The 16,171-nt window shown below is 41.3% G+C and overlaps 1 protein-coding gene across 1 annotated transcript in view; it reads left to right on the plus strand.

The window, feature by feature from the left end:
* Positions 1 to 4,277: 4,277 nt before the first annotated feature.
* Positions 4,278 to 16,171, plus strand: part of sema4ba (sema domain, immunoglobulin domain (Ig), transmembrane domain (TM) and short cytoplasmic domain, (semaphorin) 4Ba) — a 44,113-nt gene continuing 32,219 nt past the window's right edge. The window contains exon 1 of the mRNA XM_030054348.1: positions 4,278 to 4,453. The gene's annotated coding sequence lies outside the window, so the exon portion shown is untranslated. The remainder of the gene's footprint in view (positions 4,454 to 16,171) is intronic.

The raw sequence follows: 16,171 nt of genomic DNA on the forward strand, positions 1-16,171 counted from the left end.
GCAGAGCTCTCACACACTCCCCTGGGATGGTTCATTGGCATCACTACCCTGCCAGAGGGCACTCATCCCACAGACCAGCTCTGCTTAAGAGCCACAGTGTCAGGGATTTTGGTTGTATGGCATTTATATCCCATAATGGTAATGTAATAATTGCTTTTACACTTAGGAAACAGGAACTATAAGAACCTGTTATGTATATGTTACATCAATGATAACACTGCACACAGACTAGAGCCAGAACCCATCTTAGCCTCATTTCAAGTTTTTAGCACCTAGATTAGGGTCAAGATGAACAACCTTGACATCCTTTATTCACCTGGCCCTGAGAAAGGCATGATTGATCATATTGTGGTTATACTGTACTCCATCCAACACACTGAACTAGTCAGGTTCATTTGCCAAAATGAGTCACTCACCTCCAACTGGGTCACACTGTGCCACTTCTGCTGGTACTTTTCCGGACAGCTCATTCACCTGAGAGAGGGGCGAATTAGAGCTACACCGCTTGTTTAAGGAGAAAATTCACCTGGGTGTCAGACATTTGTGAAAAACAAGTTTGGGGAAAGAAAGAAAAAAAGAAAAGAAAAGAAAAACTAACCACAACAACCAACCTAACAAAATAAAGGTTAACTTAATATATATGGCACCTTCTGTACCATCACATGCTTTACAGTTAAACAAAATAAAACATTAAAGAGAAGAAGAAAAAAAAACAACTTCTATATATGTGAAATGGCTGTTTATCATCCTGAGAATTATTTTCTATGGCAGTATCTATTAGCATTGTACTCATAATAGCAATACTTTCACACATAGTCTGTATATGCTTCCAAGCCTAAACGTATGCACCAGACTGAGGCTGAAAAATCAAACCATAGGACGTCTGTAAATGCTGTGAGAACAAAGACTGTTTTGGTCTAGAGCAGGGGTCAGCAACCAGTGGCCAAACCAGACGTGCACTAACAAAGTGTACAAGAGAGGAACTTTTTTAAAGGAAGGATATTGAAGTTTTGTTTGGCAAATGTCAAGTTTTAAACGCCTTTTCGAGGCAAAACATGGAAAAACTTTAAAGGATGAGGCAGACAAGGTTGAATCCATCAAACATGTCGTGTTCAGGTATGGGAAGCAAGCCAACATCATTTTCATGTGGTGTCATAAATAAACTTAATGTTAATGTCAGTATAGTGCACGGAGTAAGAAGAAAATTTAAAACTGGCACTTTGTTTCAAAAAGGTTGCCGACCCCTGGTGTAGAGGTCTACAGCAATTGGTCATCTCTTTTTCAGCTCGATGCAGGTGGTAGTTCTGGCCAAATATCCTGCTGTGAACATGCAACTGTTGCCAACCTGTATGAAGCACAGCTGTCTTTTGCTAAGTGGTGAAATATTTTTAACTTGTGCTTTTAGTGATAAAACATGCTAAGCTCTCAGCCCTCCTTTCCTGAAAGTCGGTATTTTTAAAGGAAAGTGCTTGGCGGTGACAAGGCCTTAGTGGGCACTGGCACGGAAAAGGCAAGGAAAGTTTTCCTGGACTGTGCAGTTCCTTGATGTACATCTCTCTGCTAATAGGATGATATCACTGCAAAAATACAGGAAAGTTGGTGGGATTGGAGCGAGGCAGATGTGACTCTAAGCTGACTGTTTTTCCTCGCACGAGTCACAAATGCGTTTCAAAAGAATAACATTGTTTCGACACATTAGAAGGTCTTTTGATAGTGTTAACATTGCTGCAGTTGAGGTGAAACACAGATTTTATCTTGATGACATAGTCAAATAGTGTACTGAGCTCCTAAGTGATAACATTAAGCTGCGAGTGAAGTGCCAGAGTAGCTCAATTGTCTTAGTGGCCCTGTCAGCCTCAGTGACTCTAAGTAGCCTAGTCTCACTATCTTGTGTGTTTCCATTAAGCTAATATGTGAGACAGGAGGCTTATCGCAGCGTTGTAATTCCCAGAGTGTTATTCATTTATATAGAATGACCTGTCAGCTCTTCTGCCGGCTGCGTATGTGCCATACTGAAGAAAACGATCAAACTAGCATTTTCATGTGCTCCCCTGGAATCACAAAAGCCCCGAGTCGCGTGTTTAAAATTGATTTTTAACCATTGCCATCCGCTGAACGTTTTCCCACTCACTGTGCCGTGTGTTGTAATTGCTATTGTAACTGGTGGGGTGCACTTTGCCCGGGAGTTGCGCTGACTGGAGGCAATCAAAAGCCCCCATTACATTAATGGGGTCACAGGCAATAAAAAAGGCCAGTCTTCCTCTGTTTGACAAGTCTAAGCCACGTGTTTAGACGTCTGTAAGAGAGGGGGTCCCCTGCATGTTCAGTGGATTGTTTACACAGGGTCGTCTGCATGGCTGGGGCAGGTGATCCGTCACAACTGGAGGTTTGTTACCAGTGCCAGGCAGCGAGTCTCCAATAGGAACCGAGGGTATCCGACTGACTCCAGAATGTCAAAGCGTGCGCTGTAAAGAAGACATCCACTAAGTGGCCGTGCTGCACCCTGACTACATCTCAGGTGACCAGAAGGAATCTCAGCTCTGTGCTGCTTCACTGAGATACTCGCATTCCAGATCCCAACACCTCAAACTTGGCATTGCATCTGCCTCCTTAGCAGTGCCTAAAATATATAATTAGCATCTGCTATTTTAGAAACAGGCGTCCCCGTCTCAACACCTCCGCTATCTTACACCTCTCTCTGTTTACCCTGAAAATATTTTTGGAGGAGGAATGTAAAAGTTATTTGGTAACACTCTTCTGTAACAGGACTTTAAAAAAAAAACTTCTCTAATACATCTATTGGCATATAACCCAAAAATCTATAAGTGCAGTTTCTTTTCTCCTTATTCATCCACATTCTCCTAGACATACTTGGGAAACACTTATTTTTTATGTTTAGTAAACACACAAATGTATCATTTTATTATAAGAGATATGGATCATTCTGAGGATATTACTAACAAGTCAAGCCAAGCTCTGTTTGTAAAATAGGAAGAGCATTATGTGGTGCCATTTGAACAGAGTGTCCCCTTTCCAGTGTATGAAATGGTCCCTTCTGAGACTTGTTAGCATCACTGCTCCTGTAGTGTTTGCAGTGTCATGGCCTGAAAGTTTGTCCTTGCCAGTGTTGCACATATTATTTTAGAAGCACTTTGTGGCACAGCCTCTTATGCAACTTCACTCGTTCGGGCTTTATATCCTGTTGTCCACTGCTTCTGAGTTGGATTCGCCATGATCCACGATATGAAACGCTGTTAATATAAACTGTATCAAATGCTTTTATTTTCCCATGGTCCGGAAGAATACCTGCTCCTGAATGAACCAGTCCATTGATTGCTTAATCTGCACCATAATAGACACCACTGATGCAACTTCTCAGCTGTTGTTTAAAATTAATGTGCAGGAAATATTTGAGTATTATATTCTAGTCATGAATCGGGTGACAGTGTTTCAGTGAAGGGGAAATATACTGAAATTTCAGAGCTGGGTTTTACATAGATTGTTCTTTAAGAAAAAAAAAACTGTTCTAATTAAAAAAGAAAAGTGAAGTGAAAAGTACACTGTAATGGGGATTGTTAACATTTTTAGTAAAAGTATAAACAAAAGTGGGGAATATAATGCTAATAAATTTTTAATCCCCACAATAAAAATGGTGGTGCATAGTGATTCTGATTTAAAGCAGATTATTGGATTAGTTGCTGGTATACTTTATACCTACTGGTAATTATGAGCATTTAAGTCAGTCTTTTTAAATGCGTGCAACCAGCTGGCTGAGAAACACTCATCTGTAATCTATAACAAGGGGAGCAGTTCCCAAGAGAGCTGGAAAACATCAGCTACAAGGCTATGTTTAGTGAGCTTAAACCTTCTATTTCAGTCAATTATTTGTAGGATAATATGTGCACGTTCAATATTGAAATATAATTAAAGGCTCGTTTAGCTGTTATTCTCATAAAAAAAAAATCAGCCACTTTACAGTGGGCTATGTTGTACAGCTGCTTGTGTTTGTGTATAAGCTTTTCAAAATATTGCAGGAGGTGAAAATAATTCAGCAAAAAGTGTACAGGATTTTGAAGAATATTGTGAACAGATGGCTTTGAAACCTAAAATTCTGAAATCAAAACTAAGACAAAATCACTGTGCCGTTGTATCCCTCCCTCTGCACCCTCATCCCTCCCTCTCTGACAGTGTGTGTGTGAGGGGAGGGGCTTCAGTGTGTTTAGTGGCCAGAGGCAGGCTGTAGTACAGCAGCGTGTCACACAGAAGGAGAGAGCGGACTTGTGGAGACGGAGCAGGCATCTACAGCTTCAAACACTGCTTTCTTTATTGTGGATCTAATCTTCTGACAGGCTCCTGGAGGATCCTGACCTCTGTCTGTATTACCTACAAGGAAAAACCTTTTCCAGCTGAAGTTGTGAGGAGAGTTTCACTTCACTGCTTTGTGGAGTACAGAGTAAGTGCCAGCCTTGTGTTTATTAACTGTGTGCTGCCTTGGCTCCATGAATCATTGATGTGAGTGTGCTTGGCTTCTGGTTACGTGCTGAAATCGTGCCACTGTGGCCTGTCATTTCCCTGTTGGAGAATTATAAACTTTTATTACTCAGTCTGCATGAGGTTTGTTGTTGTTAGTCTCTCTCTAACAGGGTGAAGTGGGTGTGGGCTGACATGAAACAGCCCTCCTCCCTCTCCAGTTAGTCTTTATCACAAGGTGATAGCAGGGCAAGGGGGGTCATTAAATACTAAGTTTGTGTGTGTGTCTGTACATGTGGGTGAATGTGCATGTGTGTGTGTGTGTGTGTGTGTGTGTGTGTGTTAGCTACCCTTGCATTAGGAGATGTTGGTCTTGGACTTATTTTCCCTGGAAACACAGCTATTTACCTGGGTGTGTTCATATTTTAAAGCCTGCTGGCTTGTGTGCGAGTATATCTCATAATGCAGAAAAGCAGTGGTTTTACAATCAGATGCGATGGCTCCGGCTCTTTAAGCTGAGCAACTCAACAACAGAGGAGCGTGTGACTGGGAATGGGGCCTCTTTCCACAGATAGGAGTTAGTGAATGTGGCAGCCAGGGCACACACATCCTTGCCCAGCAAGGGAACTTTGTGTGAACTCGAGGTGTGTGGAAAAAAGTTGGCTTTACAACTGAGAAGAAAAAAAGAGAAAAAAAAATTGAAAGAAAAACAGATCTTACTTATTTTTTACTGTGGCTGTTTTTGCTGGTTTACAGCCTGTACAGTTATGTTACTGTAGAGGTTTAGGTTGTGATGCTCAACAGGAGCAGCTACAGTCTACAGGACAGAGGCTTCAGGTGTTAGTGTGTGAAATTCAAAACCTCTCACCCCTCTTTCTGTTGGCAGCAATATTGGGACTAAAGCCAAATTGTTACAAGTGTGGGAGGTAGTTAAAGGTAGAACCCATAAATGGAAAAGTTTGGAAAAAAGGGAGTGAAGAGGTCAACTCACTTATTTTTATTAATCTTGCTTAATCTCAGTGTGCACCACAAAATTCCCCTCATTTAAAAAGCTTTGTAGTCTCTCTCTCTCTCTCTCTCTTTTTTTTTTTTTTTTGTTTTTGTTTTTGTGGTGTACAAGACAGCGAGAAAATACAGTCTACTTTTTTTTCCTTCATTACAGTGGACCTCGGTTTGATTTTATTTTTATTTTACATTTCACATTCCGAGGTGCCTGACAGTATCTCAGGAGGAAAATCAGTGTCATTGTCATCTCATGTGGCTCCAGGAAACCTTGATATCCCCCGTTAAAGGCCAGTCCATCTGATCCTGGGGGTGTACACGATCCTGTCTAGCGTGCAGCAGGACAGCTGAGCATGAGAGATAACCCTCCAAACCAAGCTTTAGCGGGCACAAATGCTGAACTGATCAACAGACACCCAACAGAATTGAAATAAAGAGGCGCTTTCAAGCCTTTTTTTGCGGTAATTGCGGTTCTATCTCATTGGTGACAGACAGAGTTCTGTTTTATGGTCTCTTATATGGAGATTCCTCTGTCTGCTGCAGATTTCCAAGGAGAAAAGCCTGTCTGTGCTGACCTTGGCCTGGTGTTTTCTTTTGGTTTGATCCACAAAGAAAACAGCTGGCAGTAGCATTCTGGTTACCGGGGCTCTGACAATGAACGGCCTGTATGATGCTGTCAGAAAGCGTTTAGTTCGTTGGTAAAGGATGGTGCCTGTTATATCAATATCACAAATCCAGACTCCATCGAGCTACTATTAACAGTCCTGAGAGGGAATAAAAATATCCTTTAATGGCACGTCATCCAGACGTGAGGAATGTCAAAATGTAACTCAGAATTTGTGTTTTCGATCGTAATGAATTCAAATTAAGCCGGGCATAAGGAAGTTAGAGGCTGTATTTGAATCACAGGCAAATTCATTTTGAGTTAGGCATGAACACACTGGATGTCTGTCCTCATAGCATGCCATTGTCAGTACATAATAAACACAACTTCTCCACAGAGTAGGCCTGAATACCACCATTGCAGTTTATGTCACCACTACTCAAACATTCCTTTGCAGAGTGAAAATTTAATTGATGCAACGCTGTTCCAGATCAAGGCTGCTGAAAGGAATATAAGCAAAGAGGGGAAATTATGCTTCTGTGTTGCAAAGCTGTTCCAAGCAACGAGCAACCTGTTGCAGATTACTGAATCTGATTTGAGGGGAAAAAAAAAAAAAAAAAAAACAACAACTAGACAAAGAAGAAATACATCACACTGCACATTGCACTGTTGTATCACAGCATAATCCCTCATGCTGGCCCCACAAGCACATGTTTCCAGTCTTTGTCAGCATATCCCAGGGGCATTTTCTCAGCATTAGGCTACTCTGATCCTTCTTCTGTATCTGTTTGTATAGGCAGGTTGACTCTCTCTCTCCCTCTTTTTCTTTATGTGTGTGTGAGAGGAAGAGAGACTGCGTGTGTGTGATTACAAGCTAAGTTTGTCTGACAAGTGCATAGCGGTGAATTACATCACAGTTTAGATGGCACAATATAGTCTCACAGAATTAAGCTACCCCTAAAACACAGGGTTGACTCCCCCAAACTGTTCTATACAAATGAGAAATAATACAGAAATAAAAAGGATTTTGTGTGAAAAATTCTAATTCTGATGGCCCAGTAATGTCTGTCAAGAATTTGTCTTGTTAATATCTGTTTTGATTACACTGAACATTTTATCCCTCTTTTTCTATAAGATACATACACCTCTAATCCAATTCTGTTTCATTTATGGGATATGATAATTAAACCACTTGACCGATTTTGCTGCAACTTCCTGGCCATATAATGTTGCAATAAAATGATAAATTTAGCCTAAACATTAAATTCCCAAAACAACATGGATCACTGTCAAAACTTTTTGAAAATGTGGTTTCCCAGAGAAAAAGTTGGAAAACAACTTGCTCAAAGGAGTGTTGGTTTACTTACCACGGCCTGATGATGATGTTTCTAACTTCCTGTTTGTTAGATGGACTGAGCTGTGGCAATGAACCTTGTGGAGGGGTTTGGTTTGGTTGGAAATTACACTCGGGACAGCTATTACGTCTCTGTGGTGACTGAAGTGAGGGAGAAAAGGGTTAATGGCTGAGACGGAGGGGGAGGTGGGCTGTGGAGTGGCTGGCCACTTGTAACCTGAAGGTTAAACACAGGCCTTCAGGGAGTCCTATTACTGTGTACTCACTGATGGGAACTCGGCAAACATGCATTCTGGGAGCACAGCGGGCTCCTCTGTTTTTCCCAGTCCAGAACAGTGCCATGATGTGGGAAATGACTGTGGACATGGAACGTGGCCAGATCTCTGTGTTTGCTCTAGTGTCTCAGGGACCCTCAGATCTGCCTTTTAACCCCTATGAGACATGCACAGAAACATGCCACATGCAGACGAGGCACTCCAGGGCTTCGCCTCGTTCACGCAGCGCCTTATTTTAACTGTACACACGCCTGCTGAACAGCCTCAAGAAACCATGCGGAGTATGTTTACACGTGTGTCAGCGTTTCTCATGCGCCGGGGTGAGAATTGCAAGATTGTCTTTTCAAGGCGCGTTGTCCATCACCCTTCACTTCACACCTGTTCATCTCGCATGTCAATGCTATACGCATAATACGCTTCTATTTTAATCCTTAAGGGTATTTAGATGTCTGTACTTCTTATTGATGTTGGACTTATGGGACAACCTAAAGTGTTTACGTGTCATGCAAAGCAAATGTACATCAGGTTGTTTTTGGCTGCTGGATGTGTTTGTGTTCTTCTTGACATGAGAACAAGAGTAGGCCTGATTAATGGAATCAGCCTTCAACCTAGTCTTGTTTAGCAGCCTGTCCCGCCCCCGCCACCGTGATTTGATATCTCTGAGCATTCCAGGTTGTGACCTTTACGCCACTAATGGTGCTACTGACCCTTCCAGACATTCCAACAGCAGCCTGCTGATCACAGACGTCTAATTGCTTCACTGTACACAAGACCTACTTTCGTTTTGTGTCGCTGTACAGTCCCACAGTTCCTTAGGAAATTACATGAAAAAGTTCAGTACCTGATGCTGCATTCCAACTAGTTGAAACACATAGTTTCACTCTAGGATAAACTTGTTTTCCTATAACCTTGGACGTGAATAGTATTGGGTCGCATGTTTCTCAGTGAGACAGCCCTGCTGATAGTTATGAATGAGAAATGAGCAAAGAGGATGACAGGCAGGAAGAGTGATGCTGGTATTTAGTCATTTCATGCATAGCTCAAATCCATAAACAGTGGGATAGCAAGGGGGTGCAGAGGCTAGGGTGAGCAGGTTTTATTCCCAGTGTGCACTCCTTCTTCAACTGTCTGCATACATGTAAAGCAACCTACTGTACTCTGCTCTAAGTTCTCCCTGTATGAGCATGATGCAGGCCAGAGCTGGAGTGTTTTACAATTCCTCACCCCAAAGTCAAAGGCTGTGCCAAATATGTGTTTCTTAAGGTAATGCAGGCAAAACCTGACTTAAGTTATGCGTTAGCTTGGCGTATGACAGTTTATGACCCAGATAGAAGAGGTTTGTGCACAGTTGTTGCAAAAAAGATTCTCCATTTTTGTTTTACAACCTTCATTTATAGCCTGATCTTTGTATGACAAGGTAACCTGATCTCTCTCTACCAATACGTTATGCCTCTTGTGCTGGAGATAGAAACAGATATAGAGAGGGGAGGTTAAATGGATCAGAGACCACAGGACAGCAGCAGGCTAAAAGCTTCCTGTGGCAGAACACAGTGTAAGCCAAACCTGGCAGACAGGCTGGCAGGGCAGATGTTTTAGGTGAGAGGCACAGTAGATAGTGCAGTCTGAATAATTCATCAGATTGGATTGAAGATGTGATATATTAAGACACAGCGCAAGCCATCTTGTGGCCTTTTTCAGCACTTTCTTTGCAGTGTGAGTGGCTGCAGGGCTCAGATCCCGGCATCTCCTCTTTCTTTCTGGCAGTTATCCACCAGTGTCTGGGCAGGCTGGGAGACAGTTATAGATACGCTGCTTCTGGGTCTTGCAATGCCTCCAGACATCTGGAGGGGCTAAAGCTGCTTAGCATGCAGGTGCAGTATGAGCTCACAAGAACGAACGCCATTGATGCTTTTTTCTCCATATGACTTCTGCTGTGGGTCAATGGGTCTGATCAGCTTGGGTGACAAAGAATAGACACTCGCTGCCCAACAGCACAGCATATATGTCATATTGTCTATCTCTGCTTTCACAATGAATATCTGCTGAATATAAACTATCCCTTGCTCAAGTGGGGGTTGATTTGACAATTTGATCTCTGCAAAAATACTCTATGTGTGTCAAATTCCTTGGTAAGTTAGATTTTTTTTTTTTTGTATCCCAGCAAGCATGCTTTAGGGAAATTGTTGTATACATACATGGAAAAATGTGCTCACTGACTGGCCTCTCAATTTATCTGTGTTCCCTCGTTCAGTTTAGTTTTGGTTACAAGCAAGCAATCCTCTGTTTATTCAGACCCTGATCCTGGGTCAAATCATCCTTCTTACTACGTCATAATAATGTGATGGATCGCTTGTCTCACTCTGTAGGGAGGTCAGAGCACAGGGTGAGCTACAGAACATCCCTGGGGCTCGCAGGGATTCAGTGACACTGAATGGAGGTTTACAGATATAAAGCTTGAGTGCTCTCTCTAACCGCATGCCTCCCCATGTTTCACAATATTGTAATTTTGGTAGTTGATGCCAGTACCATTGTTGAGGGGCAGCGTGGCACAGAGGGTAGATCAATCCTCTGGTAATCAAAGTGTTCCTGGTTTGATCCTGGCTCCTCCATTGAGTGTGTTGAACTGTCCTTGAGCAAAACACCAAACCCCTAACTGCTCTCAATGGGCAGCTTGGCACCTCACATGGCAGATGCCTCCTCTGCCATCAGTGTGTGAATGTGTGTGTGAATGGGTGAATATGACACATTGTAAAGTGCTTTGAGTGGTTGGTAGACTAAAAAAGTGCCATATTGTAGTCCATTTTCCACTGAAGTTTGATGTTTTTCAATATGTAGCAGAAATGCCCTCCTTTATTTAGAGAAAAAAAAAAAAAAACCTTAGTTAAAAATTAACAAGTAAGCATACCAGATATTAGTATGGTTTTCAAAATTGGGAATAAAAGCCACAACCCTTTGCTCAAGAGGCCACTGCCTCAAACATTTGGCCACTGAAACTTCACAGTTTTGCTTCATCCAAAGCTACACCTGACTGCTGTATAGAAAATATGGTTCATCATTTAACTATGCAGTTTTATAATATAAATCTACAGCTGCTTGACTCATTTTGACCGCCTAGGTTGTGAAAGTAGGTGAAGATGTCTGAGGGTTGTGTTATGTGGGCTTTGATATCACAATGAAGAGGCTCGGCTTTCCTGTTAACAGATCATTTCACCTTCATCTCTCCATGACATCAGCTGCCACCTACACGCATCCAGCCGTGGGGGCTGCAGCACTGTGTGGACGTGTCAGGACTGTGATTGGATCTTGAACATACTAGTGTGTGTCTTTCACTGCAAACAAAGGGGTGCAAGAAGTTCAAGGGCTCTTTTGAAGTTCCACCCTCCATTCGACAGTAACTAACCAGTAAAAGCAAGTTGGAAATACAAAAGTTGTAATATAACTTCTCTAGATGTTACTTTTTGCCTAACAAGAGTCAACTAATATACAATGCACAATGAGAAATGACCAAATCACATGATATGTGCCTGTATACCTGCAGCCAGCCACGCTCAACTCATCATCACTGTCATCTGATAGACGGCTAATCCCCTTATTATGCTTGTCTGGTTAAATAGAGCAGTCAGTCACCCTTTAAATCACCTAGCCTAGTGAGATCAATGTGAACCCTCTAACTTTATAGTTTGCAAGGCTGTGTATAGTATGATTGAAGCCACCAGGAAAAATGTGAAGCGTAAGCATATTAAATTTGGCAATACTCGCTTGACAAATTTGCCCCCGAAAAAAAACCCTCTGGCAGAAGACTGCTGGTTTTGGCCTTAAGTTGATATTCAGAGTGACGCGCTCATCTCCCCCTGATGGCCTGTCAGATAGGCTGCCCTCAGGTCAAATCTGGTTGTCAAGGATGTTGGATGTCAATGATTGGAATTTAACCCAAATATCTGAGTTGTGAAAGATTCAGAGGATAGCTTGGATGACTGGGATACCAATGCCTAAGTGTCTCCTTAGGACGTGGAGTAAGGAATGTGTCTCTGGCTATTGATCTCCACTTAGTGAGGTCACTGCATGTGGGGGGCAACTGGCCTGCAGTCAGACCTCACATAAAGGGGACAGCTGCCCCCCAAAAAGGCTTTCTAAATGTGGTCTGCCCCTCTAAATAAAGGGAAGCGGGGCGATTCGGCTGGTGCTTGATATCAAGCTTTCACACATGTTGAGGCTATAGGAGAGAAGCAAATGAACCAGTACAACCACAGGCACCAGCAAGTCAAGAGCTTCGACCATTTTTGTTGAGTCGCACATCCTTTACATATTGTATCTAAGTAAATGGATTCCTGATTTGGAGAAGAATATCAGACATGCACACTTTGCACAAACAACAAACAAACAAACAAAAATGCTGTGTAAAGCCTGACTACAAAGGGGAGGAAGTATTTAATGGCACCTTCAGTGTTGTGAATACTGTTGTTATGGAAGTTTAGTGATATGCAAATAATTGGCTGAACTCAACTACAGAAAACAGCAATCTTAAATAATTCAGAAATCACAAACAGGACTACCAAGCTCATTATTTTTACCTTTGCTAGGAGCAAGGTAGAACATACTTGTAATCAGAGGACATAATTAAGCAATTTAGAAGTGCGTCACGCCTGTATGCGGTAAGCATTGAAGTAGGTGTGTGTGTGACTTGTGCAGCCTTGTGCATCCTGTCACTTTCACTGGCCTGATCTGGAGTGTTACTATGTGCTTCATAGGCTCAGAGACTGTGACTTGTGCTTACGGCATGTGCTCGGTTTGTGTCGTTGATGGGCATGTGGAGACGCGGACATTCTGAGCCTTTTATCAGTCTTACACAGTGATGGATGTGCTCAGCTCTTTGCCCAATGGCCTGTAGCCTGAGCTTCTGTCTAAGCCTCTAAGCAACTGGAATGCGTGCAGTTTCTTGCTATGGACATCAAGGGAGAACAGCCATGCTGCTTTGTTTACAGCCTTTCAAGAATGCCACCCCATCCTAATCGATTTCCAAGTGGACAAATATTTCAATGCATTTTTGCTGCTCGAATAGTCCGTGAATTGACCTGGGCAGCATATATGAATGAAGCACAAGCCTTTATTAAATCAAATTGTCTGACTATTGTATAGAATTGTGTAGTATTGCTTTTTTATCAAACCAAAAGTTTAGTATATGTATGTCAAATCAAAAGTTTGTTTATGTTTGATGGAGTTTTCCTGAATACTTTTAGGAGCAATGAAAAGCTAAAGATGAAGGGTATTTATTCATCTAAACATATTATAACTACTACAAATCACTTTAAATGTAACTTCATGACAGTGTTGTTTTTAAAATGTACAGTAATTACACAGTGACAAGATTAGCAGCACAAACTATGTTTCTACCACATACTGAAACAATAACAACTACCTCATATTGTAGGCCCTTCTTATCACACGTCAAGCAGCTGAAGCCAAACAAGAACAAGTAAGATAAAGCACCTCAGGTTGATGCCATGTTATCAGCACCCAGCCTGTCAGGGTCAATATTTCACAAAAGTAAAAGCAGAAAGCATTGCATGGCAAGGTAAATTCAAGCAAGTGGAGACATTTAGGATGGGAGCAAGTGTTTCAACAGGCCTGACCTACTTACCGCAGCCAGGGCTTAAACAACTCCTCACCTGTGTCTGGAAGACGTCAGGACCCCTCATAAAAACACCAGCACTTAATATCTTAAACAGTGTGCTGAAAAGGTGAGCTCTGGACTTTTTTTTTTTTTGCAAGTAAACCAGTATTGGGGAGTAACTAGTTACATGTAATTAAATTACAAAAAAAAAAAAAAAAATTATTGTAATCACTTACAGTTACTGAGATTTTTGAGATTAATTGAATTACTGTTCAAAATATTGGTGATTGCAAAGGGGTTACATCTGAATTTACTCTTTTCTGCAGTAAAGTTTGTATAATATAACATTCACTCTGTTGCTTTGCATCATTTCACCGCGTAGGAATGCCTTCTTTTGGCAGATATCCAGACAACACAGTTTTAGTACAACAACATTAAGGGTAGGAGCTGTCTCTGCAGGCTCCATTCATTTGGTGGTATGCACTCAGAGTTTGAGTGTGGTTTTTGATTGGTTCTCTTGTCTGAATTTGCACTGCTTCTCACCAGTCAACCACGTCAAGGCGATTGCTGTTTGTGATCTACAGACTTGACATCAGACTTATCAAATTATATTGAACAACTTCTGATAAAAGTGTGACACACAGTGTTGAGTAATGTTGTAAGAGTTAAACTTTTTTTAATTTTAATAATAGACTTTTTAGTTTTATTGTCCACAACATTTGCTAGAAAAGTAATCAAAAAGTAACCAAATGTAATAGGTTACATTACTTTGATGAAGTAATTAAAACAGTTACATTACGTATTATATTTTTAAAAGGGGAACTAGTAATCTGTAACCTATTACAAAAGTGAACCTTTCCAACACTGATTTCTGCAGCAGTGCCCCTGTGAAGTGGCTATTATTGTATATATTTTAATAAGTAAATCTTCATCGGTGTGTAACAAGTGAGATGTGATCAAAATTGCTGGCAGCTTTGCCAACATGTATGTCTGTGATCTCATGTTTACTGAGGTCTGTGGTCCTGTTAACCATTCTGAAAGCCCCAGCTTCATATCTGTAATGGGAAAAAAAATGAAATGGAAAGATTGTTCTATACTGTAGTCTTGCTGCGAGGGCTTCATATGTGCAACTCATCACTTGCCACTGAAATAGCTGCATTCACTTTCAGCAGAAGGCTTTTCCAGCAAAGTCAACAGAAATGGCCTCCCTGGCCTTATACTGCATGTTAAATACATGTGAGGTGATAATTGCTCTGACTGCATGTAGAGCATTACTGACTGTGCTGGAAGCCAAGAGGCTCAGTTCTTCTGACTTTTTTAACAGCTGTTAGCGAAGATAGGAGATTTAACCTACATTAACTTGCAGATTGTCAAATTTATCATCACATCCAGAAAAGAACAAGATTTTGCGGTATTTTACATGTATTTCAAAAGTGGGACTAGCAAAATACATGCAGCTATTGAGGCCAAAACTGTGCTGCTGTTTCAAGAGTCTTTCATAGAAGAAACTAACTGTAACCTTACCACAACCTTAAAATCTCAACTCAGTTGTCAGTGAGGTATTGCTTTATTTATCCTCAAATATATTTCTAAAAATAGTTTAATCATGCATTTGCATTGCTCATATTCGCACAGTACCCTGCAACATTAAACATAAGTGCAGCGTAAGCAGTAGTGCCCTCTAGCATCCTTCTTTCATTGCTATGCAAGCAAAAGTCAAGATAATATTATCCAGTCCAGAAAATGGAAATGCTTTCCCAGGAGGATGCAGATCAATTGCAGGTGCAATAGGTTGGATCACAAGATCAAAAACTTTTCCCTCTATTGAAATCGTAGCACATCTGCACTGTGTATGATACATAGACAGTGATTCAGAGCTGTTGCTTGGAAGTCATGTGTCTAGGGCCTTCAGCCAAGACAAACATATGAGACAAGATGCTCCTATTCTGACTTGTGCCAAGCAGGTGCGTAGCACTGTGTTGGGGCGGTACAGTGAAACATATTTAAATTACCCCTCTGTTGCACCTGCCCCAGGCTGCCAGATTTCTGACATTAGTTTTTGTGGATTGGGACTCTCAGTGGGTCAGTCATGTTCTCTTTAAGGAAAGCACTTGCCTTTCAAGAAACTGAAAATCCTCCAGGCTTAAAGACAGACATAGCATAGATCAAGTAGGCCTGCAAGCTGTGCCATATTTCTAATTATGTGATAGTCTTTAATTAACTAGCAAAAATATATGGACTTACATCATTGCAGAGTTCTGTCATTTGGTCTATAATAAGCCAGTTTGTGTTTTTATTTAATTTGATTTCAGTATCAAGTGCTTAATTTGGAAAAGGTTTGAGGCCTGAGAGGTTGCATGTACTAAATATAGTAAGAGGCCAAAAAAACAAAGCTGTTGTCATTATAGTGGACACACAGTGAACACTATACTTACTCTCCTCTTTTCTCCAAAACAGACATTGTGTTGTAGAAAATAACATATGCTGTAAGCCAGAACCCTGGAGATGTTGGGGAACGCCTCTTTCTGGGAGAGCTCCACCTTGCACGAGCCGCTGCTGGAGAGGAGCCCAGTGAGATACTTGGTTCGTGGACAAGGCTGAATGTAGATCCACATAATTTTTCTTTTTTCTTTTTTTTTTGATAAACTGACTCTGCTTGTTTATCTACTGAATATGAGCCATAGTTAATATGTTTTGCAGTTCTGTGAAGACACAATCTACTGAGTCTTGTTTCAGGTTGAAGAGTGATTTTTAGGCCTTGAAATAATACGGATTGTGCAAATGGATGCCAATTTAATAATGGTAAGGTTGACTGAAGCATGCCTCAAAGTAGAAGCAAGTGCTGTCTCTACTAT

Source organism: Myripristis murdjan, chromosome 6 (assembly GCF_902150065.1).
Source record: "Myripristis murdjan chromosome 6, fMyrMur1.1, whole genome shotgun sequence".
NCBI lineage: Eukaryota > Metazoa > Chordata > Actinopteri > Holocentriformes > Holocentridae > Myripristis > Myripristis murdjan.